Source organism: Triticum aestivum, chromosome 5B (genome assembly GCF_018294505.1).
Source record: "Triticum aestivum cultivar Chinese Spring chromosome 5B, IWGSC CS RefSeq v2.1, whole genome shotgun sequence".
In the NCBI taxonomy this organism is placed as follows: domain Eukaryota; kingdom Viridiplantae; phylum Streptophyta; class Magnoliopsida; order Poales; family Poaceae; genus Triticum; species Triticum aestivum.
Genome location: NC_057807.1, coordinates 50,561,737 through 50,574,239, shown reverse-complemented (window position 1 = coordinate 50,574,239; position 12,503 = coordinate 50,561,737). Strand labels below are relative to the sequence as shown.

The 12,503-nt window shown below is 42.9% G+C and overlaps 1 long non-coding RNA gene across 2 annotated transcripts; it reads right to left on the bottom strand.

Annotated features, from left to right (window-relative positions):
* Positions 1-5,271: 5,271 nt before the first annotated feature.
* On the bottom strand, positions 5,272-11,960 carry LOC123115622 (uncharacterized). 2 transcript variants are annotated; one of them, XR_006456680.1, is made up of 7 exons: positions 11,683-11,960; positions 11,438-11,498; positions 10,533-10,745; positions 9,761-9,965; positions 9,382-9,681; positions 8,236-8,445; positions 5,272-7,588 (listed from the first exon to the last, which is right to left on the bottom strand). It is a non-coding gene; the product is annotated as an uncharacterized lncRNA (long non-coding RNA). The 2 variants fall into 2 exon arrangements; XR_006456681.1 differs by having other exon boundaries at positions 10,533-10,740.
* Between the last annotated feature and the right edge of the window lie 543 nt (positions 11,961-12,503).

Sequence of the window (12,503 nt, the reverse complement as noted above, 5' to 3'; positions counted from 1 at the left end):
CACTTGTTCCTCCAGACATGGACGCCGTTGGGGAAACGGCGTGATGCGGATCGGATGGCGGAGGCTATGGAGCGGATTCGGTTGATTCAGATTGGTGCCCGCCATTAGCCTGCCGTGGGTTGTGACCTTTTGGACCGGCTACTTGCACGCTGCTTTCATTTCTCATTCTCTCGCAGGCTTCGGCCGGTAGCATGTATCGCATTTTGGCTGTGGCCTTTTTCTATTTTCTGTTCTGTGCTGAACTTGTTGGATGCTGCCTTATGTGAGCTTTATTAATTTAAAGCCGGACGCTCCCGGCATCTTCGTTCTAAAAAAACTCTTAAAATTTAAAGGCCTTCAAAGATATCAGCAAATGAAGCAATGTATTTGCTGAAAAAACCGAATGAACCTTTTGAAAAGGTTCGTTGCTATTTCCGATCGAGAAGACTATCCATTATTTTCGTCGTAGAAAGAGAAGTGATGATCTGCTAACTTTTAAAAATTAAAGGCCTTCAAAGATATCAACAAATGAAGCAATGTATTTGCCTTCGTCTCTGCACGTCCACTTTTCCTAGTTGCAACTTTCGATCAAAGACTATCCAAGTAGGGAGGGCGGGGAGAAGGATGTTGCTTTGCCTTCTTGCAAAGAGAGGATGGTTATTAATGAGACACAATGATTGTGAGGAGAAAACAAGTAGGAGAGAGGATCAGAATTCGTCACTACATAAATGAAAACCACATATCATCATCTTCGACCCATATTTCTGAATTAGAACAATTATTTTATCATTGAACTTTTTCCTTACTCCGTGGCAACGGACGGGCATTCAACTAATCCACTATAATTTTCTTTTCCAATATTTGCGAGCTCAACAATAGGAATCACCCTTTCCAGCCAGACAACATAATAAAGAGATAAGTACACCACTTTGATATTTAAGCTAGTAAGTTAATTAATTTGTCAAAGTACAAGATCAGAATAAGGTTCGTACATCATATGTAACTTTCAAATAAAAGTTTTTTTTCCTACTCACGCAATTCCGACCAGACGAACAAGTTGGGCCCGCATGCCAGGGACGACCGACGATCGCTGATGGCCTCGGCATTGGACTAGCAAGCCCAACTCTCAAAACGAGCATGATTTGTTCACGTGCATGCCTCCGTCTCTGCAAGGAATTGCCGGCTGATTCGTCGATCTTCTTGCTGGCCAAGGCGAGCAAATACTGCCAGCATGCACGTACCGTACCGTACACGTTTGAAGTTTTGAACTCCTTGTCATGCACGTACGTATTACGGCATACAAGCATCAATGTATAACCGAGGACTCCATCTCTTGCTCTCCGTGACGTATGTACGTCAACAAATCATGCGTGCATCCAATGTGAACTGGAGTAGTACGTAGTACAGTACTTACAAGAAATTGCCGGCTGGCGACGTGCTTGCCTCCGTCTCTGCACGTACGTACGTAGCGGTGCAAGACTACATCCCACAATATATGCATACTCCGCCTCTTTCGAAATTACCAATTCCGATCGATCGAAGACCCTATCGGTTCTCATGGCGGCATCCTGGGTCGACCTCCATCAAGATCTGCTAGACCTTGTCGTCGCCAACCTCCTTGACCCAGGCGACCGTGCCCGCGCCCGCGCCGTGTGCCGTTCATGGCACGCCGCCGTGCGACGCCATGGCCCCCAGGCGGCCCAGCTACCATGGATCGTCTTCCCTGATGGCGAATTCATAACTCCGACCAATGGCAGCAGATGGGAATGCCCCGGCTCTATCCCTGACAATGCGCGATGCCGTGGCTCCGCCGACGAGTGGCTACTCCTTGGCATCTACGAGCAGAACCTCATCTACATACCGGAAGACGAAGTAGAATCTTATTGCTTCAACAACTATGTCTTGCACAATATTTTCCCCCTCGAGTATGTGCCTCTCACCGAGCTTGACGCGGTCCTTCACCGTGCCTACCACGTCCTCAAGTTTCGAATGCGGTCCACCGCCCGTGACTTCATCGCCGTCACCACCACCAACGAGAATCATCCTCTCATCGTAATTCTACCAGGAAAGGGTGTGTGGCTGCCAGAACCACGAGCAGAACCATATATCTATATCGTTGACATTGCCTTTTCTGGAGACAAACTCTATGGCATCACAAAGGCCGGGGACCTCATCCCCTTTGATCTAGGGTTGGACGAGGATGGGAGGCCCATGGTTACCATTGGAAGGCGTGTGATTCGGCAACCACTCGATTACATGGATTATGATTGGTGGCCTCCGTCTGATTCAGATGACGATGATAGAGACATTGATGATGATGACGACTACGATGATGTTGTGGGGGAGGAGGAAGGTGACGTAGCCATTGATGAGGACAATGAGGAAGAGGAGAAGATGGAGGCGACGATGGATGTGAAAACTGCGGGTGATAATGGGGTCGTCGATTTTGATCAAGACTGGACAACAATGGCAAATGATAATGACGATGGTGAAAAGGACCACAATTATCTGAATTCCACATATTACAATGGCAATAAAGAAATCACTAGCTGGCACCTAGTCCAGTCATGGGGGGAGTTGTTCATGGTGAAGACACGCACGAGTATGCTTCCAGATTATACCATGTCCACTCGCCAGGTTGATGTTTTTATGGCGGATGTTAACACATGCAAATGGGTACCAATGGCTAATGGCCTTGGAGGTAGTCAAACACTCTTCATCAGCCCAGACTACTCCAAGTTTGTTTATGCACCTTGTGGAGATGTCGAAGAGGATGCCATTTATCTTCTCGAGTCAGGCGAGGTCTTCAATACGAAGACTCACAATGCTAGCCCGACAAGATTTCGTGAGCGTTGCTACTTCGGAGAAGATGGAATGTGGCTCTTCCCCCCGGAATTGGTGCTTTAACGGTATATGAGCATTCCACAACAGTTTTAAAAAGTGCTAATGATGCATTATAGTGGATAACAATATGTTTCTATCTTTTTTACATGGTTGAGTTGTCACGTGGATATTTATTTTCCTTTGTGTGTAACTATATATAGGACAAATAGGATAGAGATCATTTATTTGTAGGGACGTCATGGAACCTAGCTTTAGCGTTTCTGTAAGCTTGGACAATATTTGGTTCCAACAGTCATAATTTGCTTGATTGTCATACGGTTGTGCACAGGACCTCTGGACTGTATCAATGTGCTCCATTACTCGTGCTTAGACCCTTGAGCATGGCCGTTGGATAGGTTCCTAATTTGTGCATCGATGATAAGTTACTTATTAACTCAAACCACTAGACTAAAGCTCTTTCCTGAGAGATGCGTTGGATTTATGCCAAATCGATTTTTTGACAGGATTGTATTTCTATTTGTTTTGTATGAAGTTTTTTTTTCCAAAAAAAGGATTACCCCCGGTCTCTACATCAAGTGATGCACACAACCATTTTATTAATCAAAGTAGCAACGAAGTATATAGTTCAACACAAGTTCACAAGCAAACTCAAACCAAAAGGAATAAAATGCCACAACCATTGTATGAAGTTCAAGCGAACTGGTTGTAAAAAAAAAGGTGAAATATGTCTACGACCATTGAATTTGATCTGGGCAACTTCTTCCATGCGGTGGTGGCGATAAGTGAGTACCTCCGAGTGACGAGGGGCGACTAGGTGATGCCTACTATCTGGCCAACAAGGTGTGAGACCTTATGGCGCCCCATGATGAACCTGTTTCCAAGTATGGGGACTAAACCATCAATGATTTTCTAATTTTTGCTCCTATTAGAAATGCGACAACACCTAATAGAATCAACTTCAGAAGCAGTTTGTTCTCCTTTACTGGGGACTAAACCATCGGTGATTTTGTAAATTTTTGCTCATATTAGAAATGTGATAAGACCTAATAGAATCAACTTCAGAAGCTGTTTGTTCTCCTTTACTTCTTCGATCCATGTCATTGCCAACATCAACGTGAATTCATGAGACAAGGCCATAAGGAGTGGGCCTTGTCGTGTGACTTTCTTACTTGCTCAGGTTGTTATCGGATATGTCATAGTCATAGGGTAGAGGAGGAAGCAGATTGTAGCGGAGTAGGGAGTGGAAGCATGTGGCAGTGGAGGCGAGTGGGAAGGAGAAGAAGCGAGGGTGGGAGAATAGGCGAAGGGGAACATGAAGCGTAACAACTTGAGGTTGGCTGTAGACAAGCTGACCACCTAGCTAAGCATGACATTGTGGAGGTGTCAAGGCAAAGCGCTGAGTAGATAGGAAAGATTTGATGGATCAGTGAGTAGGTATCTAGTGAATGTGGACTTTTCGTGACAGCCCGGAGCGGGTTAATGGATCGACATGGGCAAACACGTTAAAGATATGGAGTGAGGGCATGTTTTCAATGATCCACAAGAGATAAATTGAAGCGCACCACACCACGTAAGCATTTCATTTAAATTTTATGAAACTTCAAAAGTCAACTAGTTTCATCATCCTACATATACTTGAGGACAAGTATGGATTAAGCTTAGGGATCATTATGACACAGTCCAAAACATATCTATTTCTCCGGGTTTAGTTACATTTTCCCTCATAATGTGATTACTTACAAGTACTAATCCACCAATAGCTGCCTGAACCATGAAATTGCAATTGCCTCCCTATTTTCAAGACAAAAGGGAAAAATGGAAGTCATATGGAAACTAGGACTTCGAGACAAGCTAGAACCAGAAAGGACAAGCCTAGACTGGGAGATGAGTCCACGGCTACCGCCCGAGGAGTGCATGTTGTGCTCCAAGTACCGCCGATCATGGGGGACCACGGTACGGCCCCTCACCGAGAGAAGAGGTAGTGGTCACTGGCTCAATACCCTCTTTGATCCATGGGCAACATGACCAAGGGATGAGGCGAGCACTCTTGGCTGGTGGGAAACATGGAGACACTCACCACGTCATTTGCCCCACAAACGTGCGTCAAATGTGGGGATGTGGCAAGCACGTGCAACTTATAGGAGAGAAGGCCATGGTTATCGTGAGGTCCGATCTACACGCATGCGACCCATTCAAGGGGTTAGGCTAGTCCAACTCGGAAAAAAAGGGTTGAGGCGAGTATGTGTGACCAGTGGGAGATGAGGTGCGGTGGTGGTGGTAGTCGTGGGGGAGGGGGTAGTGCAGCGGTGGATGTGCCGCCACCAGGGAGGGAGGAGGAAGGAAGAAGAGGCAGGAATTTAGTTTCCCTCGGAACTTTCATGTACTCTTCTTTACCTGTCCGCAAAATGAATTGCACAGACAAAGACATATATTGTTATAGGTAAGGAATACACACATAAAAGATCATGAGCTGAATTTAGTCCCCCTTGGAGCTTTCAGGTACTCTTCAGTATAGTACCTGGCTTTACCGCAAATTTAATTTACTCACTATCCAGCGATACATGCCTGCAAGTTCCGAACCAAACTTAATTTTATCTTCACGAAAATTGACCATATGGATTCACATCAAAATCCAGACGCAATAATCCAGTTTTATTCGAGTCTAAGTACTAGGTACGAGTACATCACGAGACGGTATTGCTCGTGTATAAGAGGCATGCATGCATATAGTACATGCATCTAGGTCGCCGTTCAGCTACATATGTCGATCGATCCTTGCATTGTTTTGACAGATTGGTCTGTGCGCCGGTGTAATTAGGGCTGGCCACCCGCCGGTGGTACATCAGGACATCCGTAAATTGTACGGCACCCACGGCCGCCGGTGTAGGGTTTACCAGGCGGCGACGGGAAAGCAGGGTGCGCCTCCTGTGTGTGATTGTGCGCACTAATCTTGTTAGCGCATTTGTTAACTTGTATATGCAGTCATAATGAGTGTCAATTTTTTTTAAAACACATGGAATAGAACAGCAGCAACAAATTATTCACTCGTCAAGCAGAGCGAACAGAGACAGCTAATAGTTCTATATTAGCTGAGAGGCGGATGACTGAAAGAGCACGATGAGCGGTTGAAATCAAAGTCTAACATCCTCCAAAAAACAGGCGATCTCCAAAAGAGAGGAATAGTTCGTCAGATTATCAGAACGCAGTCAAATCACAAATCTAATCTTGTCTGCACACATCACAGTGGCTGGTTGGGTTACTAATCTAAGCTTGATTATGCATGTTGGCTGGTTGGCTTACTAATCTAAGCTTGATTATGCATGTTGGCCTTACTGGTTCAGTATTGAAATCCGCAACATAGTAAAACTAACTAAAACTCATGCAAGACACTCATTTTCAGTTTTACTCGTATTGATAAGGAATAAGAATGACATGTCAAGGAATTACAGGAAAAGCTGATACTGTTACTTGCATATTTTAAATTTTTAAATGAGATCCTTTTTGCCAGCTTTCTCATTAGTATGTCCCCAAAAGCTAAAGATCCATCTTGTATACCAAATCATGTAAGCACATGATAAAGTTGACTTTGATTTACTTACCAATAAATGACATCAAAATTAACATATTACCTTTGGACATCATAACAAAAAATTGTATGACCAAGGCACTCGTATTACAATCCTGACATATACGAGGCTATAGGATAAGTCACATACAAAGTAGCAATGAACTGATAATATAGTTTCTACGATCATCTTCAACGGGAACACCATTGGTACGATGAACAATGAATTACAATCTTTAGTCTTAGTGGTCACAACATACAACCTTAAAATATAACAATTTAAGCTTTGGGTCACAAGTAGGTAGTCCAAATAGCTCGAGGCTATTTTTTGAAACACCAAAAAATTCTGGCTGCAAATGCAAAACTAAAGAAGAAAACTGAAACTTGAGTAAGTGGATCAGCTGCTTCATTTCCAAATTCAGATAGCATGGTATCATTTTTAAAAAGAAATAATGGCATTTCGGCTTGCCCAAGATCATATATTGATTATTACTATATTTGGTATAGTCTAGATGACACGAAAACAACTGTTTAGTTTGGAAACAGGTATCTAGTCGGAGCGATATTTTTGGTCGATGGTTAACATTTTCCGGCATTCACCGGGGTAGTAATATGCGGGTATGTTGAGTTACCAACCCCAATATGATGAGGTTAACAAATAGCACACATATCCTAGTCAAGAGTAGCAGCTTCATGCATGAAAATGTGTGGCTTACACAAACCATCCTAAAACTAAATGATCAAAGTATAAACCATCAACGATTTTAAATAGCACCTTATTACTCCCTCCATCCCATAATATAAGAACGTTTTTGACACTAGTGTAGTGTTAAAAACGTTCTTATATTATGGGACAGAGGGAGTAGCATTTAGTCTTTCTGATTGTCCATCACTAACATATATGCATGAGCTCTAGGAGAGGATGAAACACTTACATGTATTATGTCGCTTGCAGCAAAGGGCATAAAGGATTCGTATCCTACCTCAGCAATTAGAAGCCATAAGAACTCAATTTGTTTCCATCTCTACAAAATTAACCATGGAACGCGTGTGTTTGTGCTTGAAACAAAAAATAACCTGTATGCCAGCAGTGCATATTAGAGGACCAAATGCATTTCGATCTCCATTGCATGTACATACCATATTATGCATCTGATCCTTGCCGGGAAGAGGTCTAACATATGGCGCCCATCCTGAATCCTAAAAAAGAAACAAACAATTCTTATTACATGATACATGGAGAAATCCTTTCGAACACACAAAAGGAGGTTAATAGTGGACAAAGCTTAGTGTAAAGCCACAGGCGCATGACTTGCTGGTCATGCATCATTATTGTTGGATCAATTATAAGAAAAGCAATCACAAAGATAAAAAGAAAATCCAATCCGGACCAAATTGATCACCTACAGCAAGTACACCTCTAAGAACCACTTATAAGATCTCGTCGCTATAGTCACCTCGCCCCGATCAGCATGATAATTCAACCACTCAGTACAGTACAATAATTAGGACGATCTAGTGAGCGAACAACCTAGTGAAATGAGCCCATATATGATATACTCATATACATATTATTTAGTAGTGTGGGTTTGCCTAAAAAATAGTACTGCGGGATCAGGAGGAAGTACATGGCACAAATCTAGTAACTGCTGATGTATGACAAAAATTAAGACAACATGTGCTAAAGTCAGCTTCTCACCGGCTTGGCTCAATACTTAATTCTAGTGATATGTACAAGACAACAAGAAATAAGAATGTCAGTGCTTCAACATTATTAGGATGATCTAATGAGGGAACAACCTAGTGAAATGAACCCTCAGGGCATATAATAATTGCACAATACATACCTAGAGGAAAACCAGCTTCATACTGGTACACACGGTCATCTAAGTTGAGCTGAATCTCCCTAATAGCTTGATTTCCTCTGTCAATCACCAAAAGGGAGCAACGACTGGCAATGTAACAGACTTCAAAATCAGTAGCAAATTTTGCAGCATCACTTGGTCCACCAACATGCCCTCCTCTGCTTGATTTCCCACCAGCAATAGTTGTAACTCCTAAATGCCAGAACACGATATGTCAAGCACTTCTTTTACAATAAATTAGATAAGAAAAAAATATGTATAGGGATGGGAGAGCATTTTGGTTCAATTTTACAGCAAAGTAACTCAGGTTAATCTGAAGGTCATAATATAATTCTGCATGTTACGACAATTCAACTATCAGAATTCTTATTAAGTTAGATGAATGGGTCAATTTGGGGCACACGGTGACGCCGGCGTGTACCAATCAGAACTCAGACCGACGTGGACACAACGACAAAATGCATTGCTCCTTCCAATTGGCCATTGCAAATAGTGATACCGATGCCAACGTGTACAACCCCAGCGATCGCCCCTTATGCATAGCTTGTTGTTTTGGATGTGGAAAAGAACGAAGCCTGGCGATAATACGATCCTCCATCCTACCTAACTTATGTCCCGGTCAAAACTTATCTTACAGTAGTAAGAAATAACACGACTTATTCAATCTAACTATAAGCTATCAGTGGTCGAATCTAGGTACTGTTGAGGAGTGCAATTGATCAATATTTCTAGCGGAAGTTCATGGGGGAGAAGATTTAAGCGACACCTTGAAAAAATGGAAAGGCTAGCCATGGCATGTAGAGTCACTCGGGTAGAGTTCACCCAACAAAGAATCCATGCCATTCGTTCCTTTATTTTGCTTGCTATACTTGTCTAGTCTATCTCACCATTCACAGTCTAAATGGAAGGATCTGAAAAAGAGGTGCAGACTGAAAAAACGAAATGGGTGTGGTGCAAAGAGAAATAGCACATGGGTACAGCATGCCTTCGAAACTAACTGAACAAAGAAGGGCATGAACTTGTGGAGGTCTACATAGACACTTTTGTAGTCATGGGTCATAACATCAATGCATCAAAGATTAAATGTAGTTAATTATCAAGGATTCAGTGAAAAGGAGTAGACCATACCATAAATGCATCTAGACTGTTGACTTATTTGCATCAGCGACACTCAGCTGGAAAACATTTCCGATTAGCCAGAAGATATAGCAAAAGTGGAGCACAATTCACTGAATTTTTAGACTGGTCATTATTTTACAAAGTTCAGAGGAAAGACATAAAACATAAACAGAGATTCAGCTAGTGTGATGGCAACATATGGCACAAACAAAAGTACAACTACTCTGGACATACAAAGCTAGATTCACATACCTTTTTTTTCAAAACATGCACCGGTGGGAAATGATTAGATGTCTCTGTAAAGTTCATCTGATGCACATGTACACAGAATAAGGAGAATAAAATGTTGAAACTCCCATGTGAAAGTGCTTCAAATAACTGAGTATACCTGAAACTGAAACTGCAGGGCAAAATATCTCCTACAGGCAGCCGACGCTTCTTGATACACTATGTTTCTGTTGTGTGTTGTTGTTGTTGTTGTGCCACTTTCATCTAATGCAAGTATATATCTTCATTTTCTTTCGTGTTGTAGACACCTACCCTGTTCAAATTTTAACCTTGACTTCTATCAAATTCTTCAGCAACTCCAGGAACTGCAGAAAGAACAGAGGCATCAGAATAGGATACAAATGTTTGTAAAGAGTAAACATGTAACCACAGTGAATAAAGCTACTTTACGAATTGTTTTGGAAAGGAACTAAACATATCAGGGTACGCAATCGTGAATTATATTGGAAAGAGAACGATGAAATAACTACTTTGGCCGCTATACATTCTAAATATGATAACTAACTCTTTCAGATATACTGTAAGAAGAAACCTACTTATAGGCAGAACCAGCGTTTGGTCCCAAAATGGAACTATTAGATAACTTACTTCTTATATTCATATTGTTCTCATCTGCTAGATTTGGTGAAGTGGATTAAGATTTATATTATAGAACAGATCTGTCCAGAATGATTTCGGTGTTTATGTTGAAGAGAGGAAGACATGATTTTGGTTTCTTCATGAGGGCCAGTTGTAGCTATATATCCCCATACTTACCAAATGTCTAATTAAGAGGAGGCCTCTATAGGAACCAAAGTAGCACATAAAAAAGGGAAGAACTGAATCAGAGTGGGTGAGAGAAATTTTTAGAGAGATGTGTTCAGGGACTGCACCTCAGGACCGACAGAGAAGAACACTAGCTGTTATAGCTTGTCCCGCTTGCGCTGTGTGCTTTGGGTAACACGAACTCGACGTTATCACAACCTTGCAGCAGATGGCATGCGGATCACCTTCCTTGCCGAACATGTGCTCACGCGTTGCCACTTCTCAGTTCTCACCGTGCCCATCCCCGATGAAGACGGTCGTGTTATGATTTTCCTGCTATACTATACAACTAAAATATCAATTTTCTGTAGATTCCACATCTCATTTATTCACAAAGAAACTATTGTAAAATAAGCAAGACCATGTTTTTGCATGCTTATGATCTTCTGTACATGCGCTAAAGATAAGGAAAAGTTTATTCTTTGAAAGTTGCATAGAATGTTGTTCTGTTTCCTAACCAAACGAACAAACCAGTCAATCACAAAACTAATCATCCTCAATTTCTCCATCTCAATTCTGTCCTGCCTGCTACCTTAATACCTAAAGAAGAAACACGGGGTGCTGTACAGCAACAAAAAGGCGGAAAATTTCTCTTGTCATGGGAAGGGAAACGGATGCCTCTTTTAGGCACGCTTAATTGGAGGTTATATCATGATCAAGACATCCAAGGATATATTAGTGAGTTTCATTAGTAAATTAGCCCAGCCACTCTGCACTTCAGGATATCACTGTCACCTACTCATATATATATATATATATATATATATATGAATTTTAAGCCAAAAGCAAATGCAGGTGAAGACTAATAACTTCTGTGAGGTCGTGGGATCTGCCTTTGCAAGCAACAAGAAGGGGTTTGCACCGAGTAATTGCATCAGTGCCATGACCATGTCAGCTCAATCCCGTGGAGAGATGGGCAGTGCAACACATGAAAATAACATAAGCAAATCAGATAGACAGAGAGAGAGATCACCTTGTTCTTCACTCTTCCTCAAGATCCTTCCTCTTCTCTTCTTCATCCGATCCGCACACATCTTGTTCAAAAAAAAAACTCAAATCAGAGAAATCCTTAATATCAATGAACCATCAGTCAAAAAGGAAGAACATTTACTCAATAAATATAGATCAATAAAGCATATATGGGGTAAAGAACCACATGGAGTACCCTGCTTCCAATACGAATCCAACAGAGAGAGAAGAGAGAGATGGGGAGGGCACCTTGTCCATGGCTGCAGCAACAGGGCCAGAGCACCTTGTCCATGGCGTTCTCAACGGAAACCATCGCTTAGGGCGTGCCGGATCTGAGGCTGCTTCGGATCCCGGCCTGCTGCTCGATCTGGTGCGAGGGAGAGGGGAGGAGGTCGCCGATGGTAAGGAGAAGGTAAGGGGAGGAGAGAAGGGGTGGCCGTTGGGGAGGGCGTTGGTGGTCGCGGCGGCTGCGGCGAGGTCGCCAGTGGCGGCGGTAGACGAGGGAAAAGTGAGAGGGAGAGGAATCGGGGGATGGGGACTAGCTGAATGGGAGCTGGGCCGCTGGCCAATCCCTTTCTCTGTTATTTTCTTTCTTCTGGACGAAGCAAACGTTTTGTCTCCTACTAAATCTGACGTGGACCACGCGAGAGATCACCCTTGATGCACACCTTATTGTTTTGGATGGTCTTTGCGTTGCTGCCACTTCTTCAGTGCTTGTCTTGTTACATTCCTTCCCCCTTCTAAAGCAGATTAGGGTATCTCCAATATCGACCTTCAAGCCACTCATAACCATTCAAACCATGCGGTTCAGATGTGTTTTGTCATCTAACGCGGGCTTGCATTGGTCTGTTGAATGGTTCAGATGTCCTTTTCCTGCAAATTGGAAAACAAACATGGGGCTTTGCAAGCGTCTGCACCGTTGTCACGCCTGCTTCCGACTGTCCTGGCCCACCAAAACCCCCTCAATCGCACCCACGCGCATTCTAACCCGAAGCCAGCTGCCCGCATTCATGCCGGCCCAGAGTGGGCGCAACCACTCGCTGGAGCTGGCATTGAAACTCGCCGGCCGA